At 41.8% G+C, this 10602-nt stretch overlaps 1 protein-coding gene across 1 annotated transcript in view; it reads right to left on the minus strand.

Moving 5' to 3' along the window:
- LOC110507481 (G-protein coupled receptor 4) overlaps nucleotides 1-10082 on the minus strand; it is a 44599-nt gene extending 34517 nt beyond the window's left edge. The window contains exon 1 of the mRNA XM_021587498.2: nucleotides 9730-10082. The gene's annotated coding sequence lies outside the window, so the exon portion shown is untranslated. The remainder of the gene's footprint in view (nucleotides 1-9729) is intronic.
- Nucleotides 10083-10602: the final 520 nt, after the last annotated feature.

The raw sequence follows: 10602 nt of genomic DNA on the forward strand, positions 1-10602 counted from the left end.
TGTGTAGCATGTGTAGAGCAACATTTTATGTGGCATTATTACGTCACGTTATATAGGTATGCATGGTAGCTTTGACATGAGTTTTTAACATCGGCGCTAAACTAAACATCGGGCCGATACTGATGTTGGCATTTTCAGCTAATATTGGCCGATTTCGATATGTTCTCCAATATATTGTGCATTCCTATTTATTTCATCAGCTCGTGTTGAGATTTAAAGTTCCAACCATTTCAAACGTGTAGCTCATGTTTCCTGTTCTCTGAGATTCACCGTTTAAACCACTTCAGATGTGGGCAGCAACTCCTCGTCTTTCCTGGTGGGCAATCCTTTTATGCACTCTGGCCAAATGGGACAGTTCCGTCAGTCTGACACACTCTCCGACCGCACTCGAGGCGTGGCTACTTACTATGCACAGTTTATAGGAGATAGATTCTCTTATACCTCCTAAAATCACATTAATTTCTTAACTAAAATACTTTCATCATTTTTAATATTTCATATGCAACGTTAAGGGTGGAGACTTCACAACTAGTGTTGTGAAAATACTTTTCAAGTTACAGTATTTCCTTCATAACCTTTTTAATGACAATAAAAAACAACATGACATTAGTTTTATTTAGCTCACCACTGACCATTCCCCACATTTTTATGTTAGAATTATTGTTCCAGTATCCACATTTGAACGTGTTATAGTTTCGGCGGGAAAAGTCTGTTAACAAAGATATTCTTCTGGTGGATTTTACTGAAGGGGGAGAAAGAGCTCCCTTCTCCTGCAATTTATAACAGGGTGTGAACTATCAAACTGGCCCAGTTCCCTGGGCCTCTTCTGTGGGTGAGAGAATGTCTGGTTATTGTCAACCATTTCCATTCCTTGCCATGCTGATCTGACCTGTGATCCTCACAGGACAGTCATGACAATATCTACCTCAATTACCTCGTACCCCTGCACCTCGGTACTGGTACCCCATGTATATTGCCAAGTTATCATTACTCATTGTGTATTTATTATTACATGTTATTACTTTTCTATAATTTCTCTATTTTCTTTCTCTCTGCATTGTTGGGAAGGGCCAGTGTAATCATTTCACTGTTAGTCTACACCTGTTGTTGACAAAGCACGTGAAAAATAACATTTGGTTTTATTTGAATGCTAACCTGTATTTGGCTGGTGGCAATCTGTTCTTTCATACCATGACAAAGTCTGTCAATTTAAACTGAGTGACACATTGTGGAGGTCAACTACCTATACTAGCTCTAGCATCCCATTCGACAGACATTATGATGTGAAATACTGTACTGTCCATGAGATGAAGGGCAAGGTCAACTGCCATCGGCCTTGGCCTCCACGTCTGAACTGCAAACCATTGCAGCACACAGTGTCCTTAGCTCCCTGCATCACCCCTGTGACTTATACAGCCAGTGACTGATGTGGGGGAGACCAGCCCATGTACGGTGTTGGCCGCAGCAACCTTCACTTGGCCCTAAGCAAAGAGCAGGTATTTAATCCTGGCCTAGCAGGCTGCTCATTTCACGCTCGGCTGGAGAGCCAACTTCGGGTCTCTATAATGCCCAGGGCAGGCGTCCTGCAGGGGAAATTAATGACTTCAATAAAAGTGCCACATTTTCCACTCAAATTCCCACCGGAGGGTTTTATTGGCTGAGCCTTAATTTGGCCCAATCAGCTTGTTGCACCGGAAATGAATGAATGAGTGTTGAACAGTGGCCACACTGACCTGTCGACCCTTTCGAGGTTCCTACAAGACAACTGATGTATCACCCTCTCCCTCTGAGGTAGGATGCTGAAGTATCAGTCACCTCCAGGGACACACTGGGGCATTCAAGTTGCCATAGATAAACAAGGTCTGTGGGATTTTTGTAAACACCAGCACTTTATGACAGTCTGTTTTATTTCTGAGTCTGAATTCAGGCTTCGAAATCCTCCAGGAAGTTTTATGCAGAGTCCCAGAGCCAAAGTCCAACTAGTCACTCTTATCAGCCTGCTGGTTGACAGGCTTGAAGTGGCAGCAGACCCAGAGTACACAGGGGAAGAATGCCACTGACACTTCCTAAACAAAAAAAACAGCTGCCCTGCCAGAGGAAATAAGCGGTAGTGCTACAAGGTGAATGCCAGAGTGCAAATAGATCACTTCAATGAAGAGAGGTCTGGCTCTGGGTGGAGGAGGTATGGGTGCCGCTGGGATTTGTCAGTTCCTGTGTGACTTCCTGTTCTGTCAAACTTAGTTTATTTTACTTGATTAGTACTCTTCTGGTGGAAACACGCAGCTTGCCATGAGGTCATAAAAGGTCAAACCAAACTAAATTATTGCAGATCAAAGCTCTAATTCTTACTGTTTCTCATAATGCTGGTGACCAGTATTGTGAATGAAACCTAATGAGACATGACCATAATACACAGACTATGGTTCCGTTGTGAGTTGATGAGCATGGTGCTCCCTAGTTTGTATGTGTGTGTGTATGTATGTATTAGTAACAAGCTATGTGATCCCCATGAAAGCTCCGAAGCAGAATGAGATTTTATTACCAAATGCGGGACGGGTACCCAAATTAACCATACATTACTTAATTAACGGTCAAGAAAACAAGTCCCCAACAAGCTTTCCTCTGTCCTCACTGTGCTAAAACAGGGGTGAGAAAGGGCACATTTTTTACTGCTTAAAAGGAGGAAAGAGGCCTAGCCCACCATAAAGGTTTTCTGGGAAGTGTCAAGGAATCTGAGGCAGTACTAACTCAAGTTGGCATGTTTTGTTCTGTGTGTTTTTCCCATCTGTTGTTTAAAACACCACTCCAAGTCAGGAAATCCTCCAGTTTACAAGCAGCGTTCCCCCTGCCAATGAATATTAAATAAAAACAACCTCTGACAGGAAGGATAGCCCTCGACTCTACAGAAATTGTCTGTACATTCGATTTAGTCATTTTTTCACCTAAACTCAACCAACCATTTGCTATGCCAATCCAATGGCCCTCACATTCAAAATACAAATCATTTTGTACAGCGCTCATGGATAAAGTACCCTGGAGCTATGACTGCACTTTCCAAATACAGAAGAAGAAATCTTCCTCTTCTAACCCCAAGGCTTCCTTCCTATATGATATTTCATCCTCATGCACTTACGTTTTCAGAGCGCTGAGTAATCGAAGGCCTGCAGATTAGGCAAAGTGCTGGTAACAGGTGCAGACAGAGTGCAGACCACTCAGAGGCTTGTATTCCCTCTGTGATGTCTGTGTGAAAGTGCTGACAAGTGCTTGACTGACCTTCATGTCTTAAAGTAATGATGGACTGTCGTTTCTCTTTGCTTATTTGAGCTGTTCTTGCCATAATATGGTCTTGGTCTTTTACCAAATAGGGCTATCTTCTGCATAGCACACCTACCTTGTCACAACACAACTGATTGGCTCAAACGCATTAAGAAGGAAAGAAATTCCACAAATCAACTTTTAACAAGGCACACCTGTTAATTAAAATGCATTCCAGGTGACTACCTCATGAAGCTGGTTGAGAGAATGCCAAGAGTGTGCAAAGCTGTCATCAAGGCAAAGGGTGGCTACTTTGAAGAATCTCAAATATAACATACATTTCTTTAACACTTTTTTGGTTACTACATGATTCATATGTGTTATTTCATAGTTTTGATGTCTTCAATATTATTCTACAATGTAGAAAATAGTACAAATAAAGAAAAACCTTGAGTAGGTGTGTCCAAACTTTTGACTGGCACTGTATATACAAACAATATACAGTGCATTCAGAAAGTATTCAGACCCCTTGACTTTTTCCACATTTTGTTACACTACTGCCTTATTCTAAAATTGATTTTTTTAAAATCCTTATCAATCTACACAGTTGACAGTGCATGTCAAAACAAAAACCAAGCCATGAGGTCGAAGGACTTGTCCGTAGAGCGCCGAGACATGATTGAGTCGAGGCACACACAGATCTGTGGAAGGGTACCAAAAAATGTCTGCAGCATTGAAGGTCACCAAGATCACAGTGGCCTCCATCATTCTTAAATGGAAGAAGTTTGGAACCACCAAAACTTTCTAGAGCTTGCCCCCAGGCCAAACTGAGCAATCGGGTAAGATGGGCCTTGGTCAGGGAGGTGACCAAGAAACCGATGACCACTCTGACAGAGCACAGTTCCTCTGTGGAAATGGGAGAACCTTCCAGAAAGACAACCATCTCTGCAGCACTCCACCAATCAATCTCATAGCAACAACTAGGATGGTTGCTAATATGGCTAGGATTGTGCCTCGGGACAATGAAAGAAAGTTGATATGAAAACCAATAGAACAGTAGAGAAATTCTGGTTAATGGCATGAGGAAGTCTTTATAAAATAATTGCCTCCAAGTTTCTATAGGTTTGATTTCCGCTAGGCTACTTTGAAGCAAAGTAAGACATGCCTCATTCTTTGAAGTAAAGTAACTCGTTCAGGTTTCAAACAATTATACTGCAGATTGCTAGATTGGATTCCCGAGCTGACAAGGTAAATAAATATCTGTCCTTCTGCCCCTGAGCAAGGCAGTTAAACCCACTGTTCCCAGGGCACCGATGACGTGGATGTCGATTAAGGTACCTCTCATTCAGAGGGTTTGGGTAAAATGCGGAAGACACATTTCAGTTGAATGCATTCAGTTGTACAACTGACTAGGTATCCCCTTTCCTTTCCTCAAGCTCACGTTGCAAAGTGGTGGGTGACGCGCGGATAGCCTGCCTACTGTTGACTATACACTCGAATGGCGAATGGGAGGTGTGCTTGAATTACAAGTAGCTCTTTTTAATCCTGGCCATCAAAACAGTTTCTAACACAAGATTGCATTTAGAATAGTTATTTGTTGCACAATGTACAATGACTGGGCTTATAAAAGCACGTTTCACTCCAGTACCATCTTTTTCAGAAGGTACTCTCGTGCTGTCTGGCAGGTGATAGGCTATTCCTCTCCGCAAACTACGCTCTGTATGTATGCTGTATGTTGTGCGCGTGTGATGAATAAGATACACGACGACTAACTAAAATACAATTTAATGACACTAAATGATGCAAATGAACCTATAAACCGATAAGCATGACCGGTCAAATGTATTTTCAGGCCGATTAACAGTTAACCGTTAACATCCCTAATGTCCCAATGTTAATTGAATCAGTTCTTAATGACTTTTCTAAAGTGAGCGAGCTGAAATGGAATTGACCCCTACCAAGGTGTTAAACCAGGAATGTCAGAAACAGCAGCAAAGATCATCAAGACTGAAAACCAAGTGAAACCTAATAACTTATCTAATATGAAAGATCTGACTTAAAAATGTCAAACATGGCATGGTATTGGTCACAGCTGCCATAATGCAAACATGCACCTCAACCAGATGAGCACAAGGAGGCTAGTCCTTTGATATTTGAATAAACACACATTTGCTTGGTAGCCTTACCAATGTAACACAAATAAGCACAGGAGACGTGAATAGATGGATTGTTGCAATGTAAATTTCAGTTAGCTTTATGAGGGTACAGCAAATATAGGGATATGAGCTCATAGTTAGGATGCCAAGTAGGCATGTGGATTGAAAGGTTTCAATGCATCATCATTAAACGGAAAATCCAACTTCTTCCACAAGAGAGCTAAAAACATGCCAAAAGTATTTTTATGGCATATTCTCAGTGAAACGTCTACCTCAGTGACTTGCACAGCAAATTAGAGACTACAGTCCAATGACATCACCTTAGCAGGCAATCCAGCTCTGCCTGGAAAACAATATCCAATTAGACCAAGCTGTCGTTGGGTCGGCTGAGGCTCCCCGCTCATTATTGGGCTATAACCACTTCACCTGTCAGGATATTAAAGATGCACTGTGCAGAAATGACTCCGCCATTTCCTGGTTGCTAAAATTCTAATAGTTTGCCTAATTTCAGTTTATGTGACAAAACAAACAATACATTGTGTAGAGAATCATTGTACCATCTAAACCGCTGTGAAATATATTTTCCATTACTACAAATATTGTTGTACAAAATCTGGTGTACAAAACCTAAAGTAAAAGACGCAAAAAATGAAACTTAAGAACGGGAAACCTAGAAATAGAAAATATCTACCACTTCTTAGTCTTGCTTTCAACGAGAATGACAGATCTATAAAACACATTTCTATGTGAAATTGGTTGGGTCGCCCAAAAAGTTACATATTGCAGCTTTAAGTGTCCATGCTTATCACACGTCCCCTGTGTGAGACCGTGAGCAATTACGCGGCGCTAGCTCGGCTAGATTAAACGTGCGAGCGCTTCCCCCTTCAGTGACCCTGGATACTGAGGACCCAGCCCCAGAGAGACAGGCGCGCAAGCTGGCATGCAGAGGCAGGAGGACTAGCTACTGAACCCTCATGAGTGGTTGACCTGGAAGAGATCATCCACCAGCCATTGTGTGTGGACATGATTTAATATGATGCCATGAAAATGCAGTCAATGAGACAGTAAAACCCTCCATAGCTCCCGTTCAGTGGGTCCAGTACACTACAGTAGGTACGGTGGTGCCAGCATGCAACCCAATACACATTGAGTGTATAAGAAGGGTACTGTACTTTAAAGGGATAGCATTTTTATATATTTAGATATTTGTTTCCAGTCTATGGACAAGGAGTGACTGCAACATTAATCCCACAATGCTCATGTTGCTAATTGTTTGCATTGTGGATTGCAGTCATTCGTTGTCCATAGACCACGTTCAAGGTAAGGAAACAAATTTAAAAATGAGCAAAACCGCTGATCTATCCCTGTGGTTTGAAAGGCTGTACTCGATTAAACAATATGAGGTATTTTGGAGAGTATTAGTGGCGTGTATTCATGGATGCCCAGGGAAGCCAGGCTTTCCCACAAAATTGACCAAGACAAAAGAAAAAATAAAATAATTTATTGTTTGTCTCTCTGTGTTTGAAAATTGTCCTTCAATTCACAAGATGCTGAATGTATCCCACTGGAGAAAGCATCCGAATGAGCGAAACAGCACCCCTTTGTCTCTCTATGTGTATCTATTTGATCCTGTCTTGCCAAAAAGAGTATGATATTGTTGCTGCCCGTAGCATTGAATGCAAGGGAAGCCAGCGAGCATTTGGCCTCTCTTGATAAGAAAATTATACAATAATAGCCCATCAGCATTCAGCTAAACTGAGTGAGCTCAACAGTGAATGGTCCTGGCGCACCCCCAAAAAAAAGATTTCTCAATGGTATTAAGGTCTGGGGAGTTTCCTGGCCATGGATCCAAAATATCGATGTTTTTTTCCCCGAGCCAATTAGTTAGCACTTTTGCCTTATGGCAAGGTGCTCCATCATGCTGGAAAAGGCATTGTTCATCACCAAACTGTTCCTGGATGGTTGGGAGAAGTTGCTCTCGGAGGATGTGTTGGTACCATTCTTTAGTCATGGCTGTGTTCTTAGGCAAAATTGTGAGTGAGCCCGCTCCCTTGGCTGAGAAGCAACCCCACACATGAATGGTCTCAGGATGCTTTACTGTTGGCATGACACAGGACTGATGCTAGCGCTCACCTTGTCATCTCCGCACATTTTTTTTTCCGGATGCCCCAAACAATCGGAAAGGGGATTCATCAGAGAAAATGACTTTAACCCAGTCCTCAGCAGTCCAATCCATGTACCTTTTGCAGAATATCAGTCTGTCGCTGATGTTTTTCCTGGAGAGAAGTGGCGTCTTTGCTGCCCTTCTTGACACCAGGCCATCCTCCAAAAGTCTTCGCCTCACTGTGCGTGCAGATGCACTGACACCTGCCTGCTGCCATTCCTGAGCAAGCTCTGTACTGGTGGTGCCCCGATCCCGCAGCTGAATCAACTTTAGCAGACGGTCCTGGCGCTTGCTGGACTTTCTTGGGCGCCCTGAAGCCTTCTTCCCGACAATTGAACTGCTCTCCTTGAAATTCTTGATAATCCGATAAATGGTTGATTTAGGTGCAATCTTACTGGCAGCAATATCCTTCCCTGTGAAGCCCTTTTTGTGCAAAGCAATGATGATGGCACGTGTTTCTTTGCAGTTAACCATGATTGACAGAGGAAGAACAATGATTCCAAGCACCACCCTCCTTTTGAAGCTTTCAGTCTGTTATTCGAACTCAATCAGAATGACAGAGTGATCTCCAGCCTTGTCCTCGTCAACACTCACTCCTGTGTTAACGAGAGAATCACTGACATGATGTCAGCTGGTCCTTTTGTGGCAGGGCTGAAATGCAGTGGAAATGTTTTTGGGGGATTCAATACATTTGCATGGCAAAGAGGGACTTGCAATTAATTGCAATTCATCTGATCACTCTTCATAACATTCTGGAGTATATGCAAACTGGCATCATACAAACTGAGGCAGCAGACTTTGTGAAAATGAATATTCGTGTCATTCTCAAAATGTTTGGCCACGACTGTGTTTTTGCAAATTTGTAACATATATTTTGAATTGTCATTCGTAACATATCATGTGAAATGGGCGATGGACATCCACAAATTAATACATACCATATTAAATGAAACAAAGCATACTAAATGTATTATCACAGATTTATGTACAGAATAATACAAAATGCTCTGAGACCAGGTTGCAGCAAGCTTCATGGAACTGCATGCTTTGTGGACACCACCAGACAGATGTTGCTCTCCGGTTTTGTGATGAAACAAAGGTGTGGTTGAATTTATTCTGCCACTGTGTCTTTTTATTGTCTCTGCCTTAGGCCTGTATATCAAGGTGGCAACTTGCAAGACTTATGAACTAACAGGTTCTAGAGCAAACAACACAATTATCACAACACATAGGTTGCAATGTGGCTTTTTTTCTGGCTTGGCTTACCCACCGTTTTTACACACGCACCACTACTGGAGAGTATACCCTTCTACAGGCCTAGAACGTTTTAATAAATGGCTTACAAAAAGCAAGGGAAGCGAGCAGTCGCAGATAATTGCAGCGGTTTGGTAAGAAAACACTGTCTAAAAGACAGGGTACATAATTCCAGAGCTTTTAGCAAACCACATTGTCATATGTGAGTCTTAAAGGTCAGCAGCTCAAACAGTTAAAGAGTGATCGTTCCTACTGGTTCAGAAATGGGGATTAGTTGAACACAATACAGATAGTCTTTAAAGGGTGAGATGATATGCTGTAAATACTACAACCATCAATGCAGCCAATGGGGAAAATTCTGAAAGGGGGAACATGCCTTCCCTTGCGCTGAATGTTCACAGAAAACTCCCCCAATGTGCATTGAATTGACTCAATTAATGCTCATTGGAATAGTCTTTCTTATGAGCAGGAGAGCAATTCAATGATCTGCTTTGCTACTGTTAAATAACTGGGCGCGGTAGAGATAGTAAAACCTTGAATTAAATGAAGTTACTATAAATGCTGCCAATATTACAGTTTCATTTTCACATTTCACTAGGCCCATCAACAATTGTAAATGTTATCTTATCAGGAATTCACACTATTACGTACCTTACTTTCGATAGGTCTACTCTAAATAGATAGATAGATAGATAGATAGATAGATAGATAGATAGATAGATAGATAGATAGATAACAGAGAGCTTAATAAAAAAGGCAATGATAAATGTAGTTATGGTACAAAACATACGCCTAAAATAAATGCTCATCCTTTGTCATGCAGGTGATAACATGCGCGCTCACTTCTGAAGTCTAAATTGTCATTTATAGTTTACATGAAATACACGGTGAAACACTTACATTCGCGATATTGTCCATAGTACAACTGATTCGTTGAGTAAACTGTGTAATCCTCACTCCTCTGAGTACAGCGCTGTGTCGAATTCTCCTTTGCTCACTTCATGTGGATGGCGCCACTGGGACAGTGCACTGAAGGTACGCGTCTGCAATCGCCACACTGTAGTCTCTATCTGGCAGAATGCTTAATATTTTTCATCAGATGCTTATCATCGGACATTACATTTCTTTTACTTCTGTGGAAAACCCCAAAAAGTTATTGACAGCGAGAATGGAGAGTGAAGAGAGAAAGAGCGCGAGAAAGAGTGCGTGCGTATATGAGAGAGCGTGGGTTCGAGTGTGTGTGTGTGTGAGAGAGAGAGAGAGAGAGAGAGAGAGAGAGAGAGAGATTGTGTGTGCGAGAGAGAGATTCAATTGCTGCCATGAAACGTGTTAAAATCATGGCCCCTCTGTCTGTACATCCCACTTAAAGGCCCCCATCCTAGCAGTGGAGGTGAGAAATTACACTGTGTGATTTTTTTAGAGAGCTGGAAATACCTTTTAGCTTTTATTTCTAACACTATAAAGTGTTTGGGTTGATTTTAAGACTCGATATGGCAAAATATATTGCCATCGATTGTTTCAGTTCTTAAGTTCCCTGAACAAAATCCTCAAATAAACAGAGAAAAAAACAACTAAACATGGACACACATCAGCTGTTACCATCACAGCCAAGATAGGGTTTCAGGGTGGAACCCAGGGCATAGATTTAAATGAAAACAGTACTTCAGATTCTTGACATATTCATAATATTGGAATATTTACAGGTTCACTTCAACAGGGGGGGGGGGGGGGGGGGGGGGGGGGGTACTTAAAATAAGCTGTTATCCCAAGACT

Source organism: Oncorhynchus mykiss, chromosome 27, assembly GCF_013265735.2.
Source record: "Oncorhynchus mykiss isolate Arlee chromosome 27, USDA_OmykA_1.1, whole genome shotgun sequence".
Classification (NCBI taxonomy): Eukaryota; Metazoa; Chordata; class Actinopteri; order Salmoniformes; family Salmonidae; genus Oncorhynchus; species Oncorhynchus mykiss.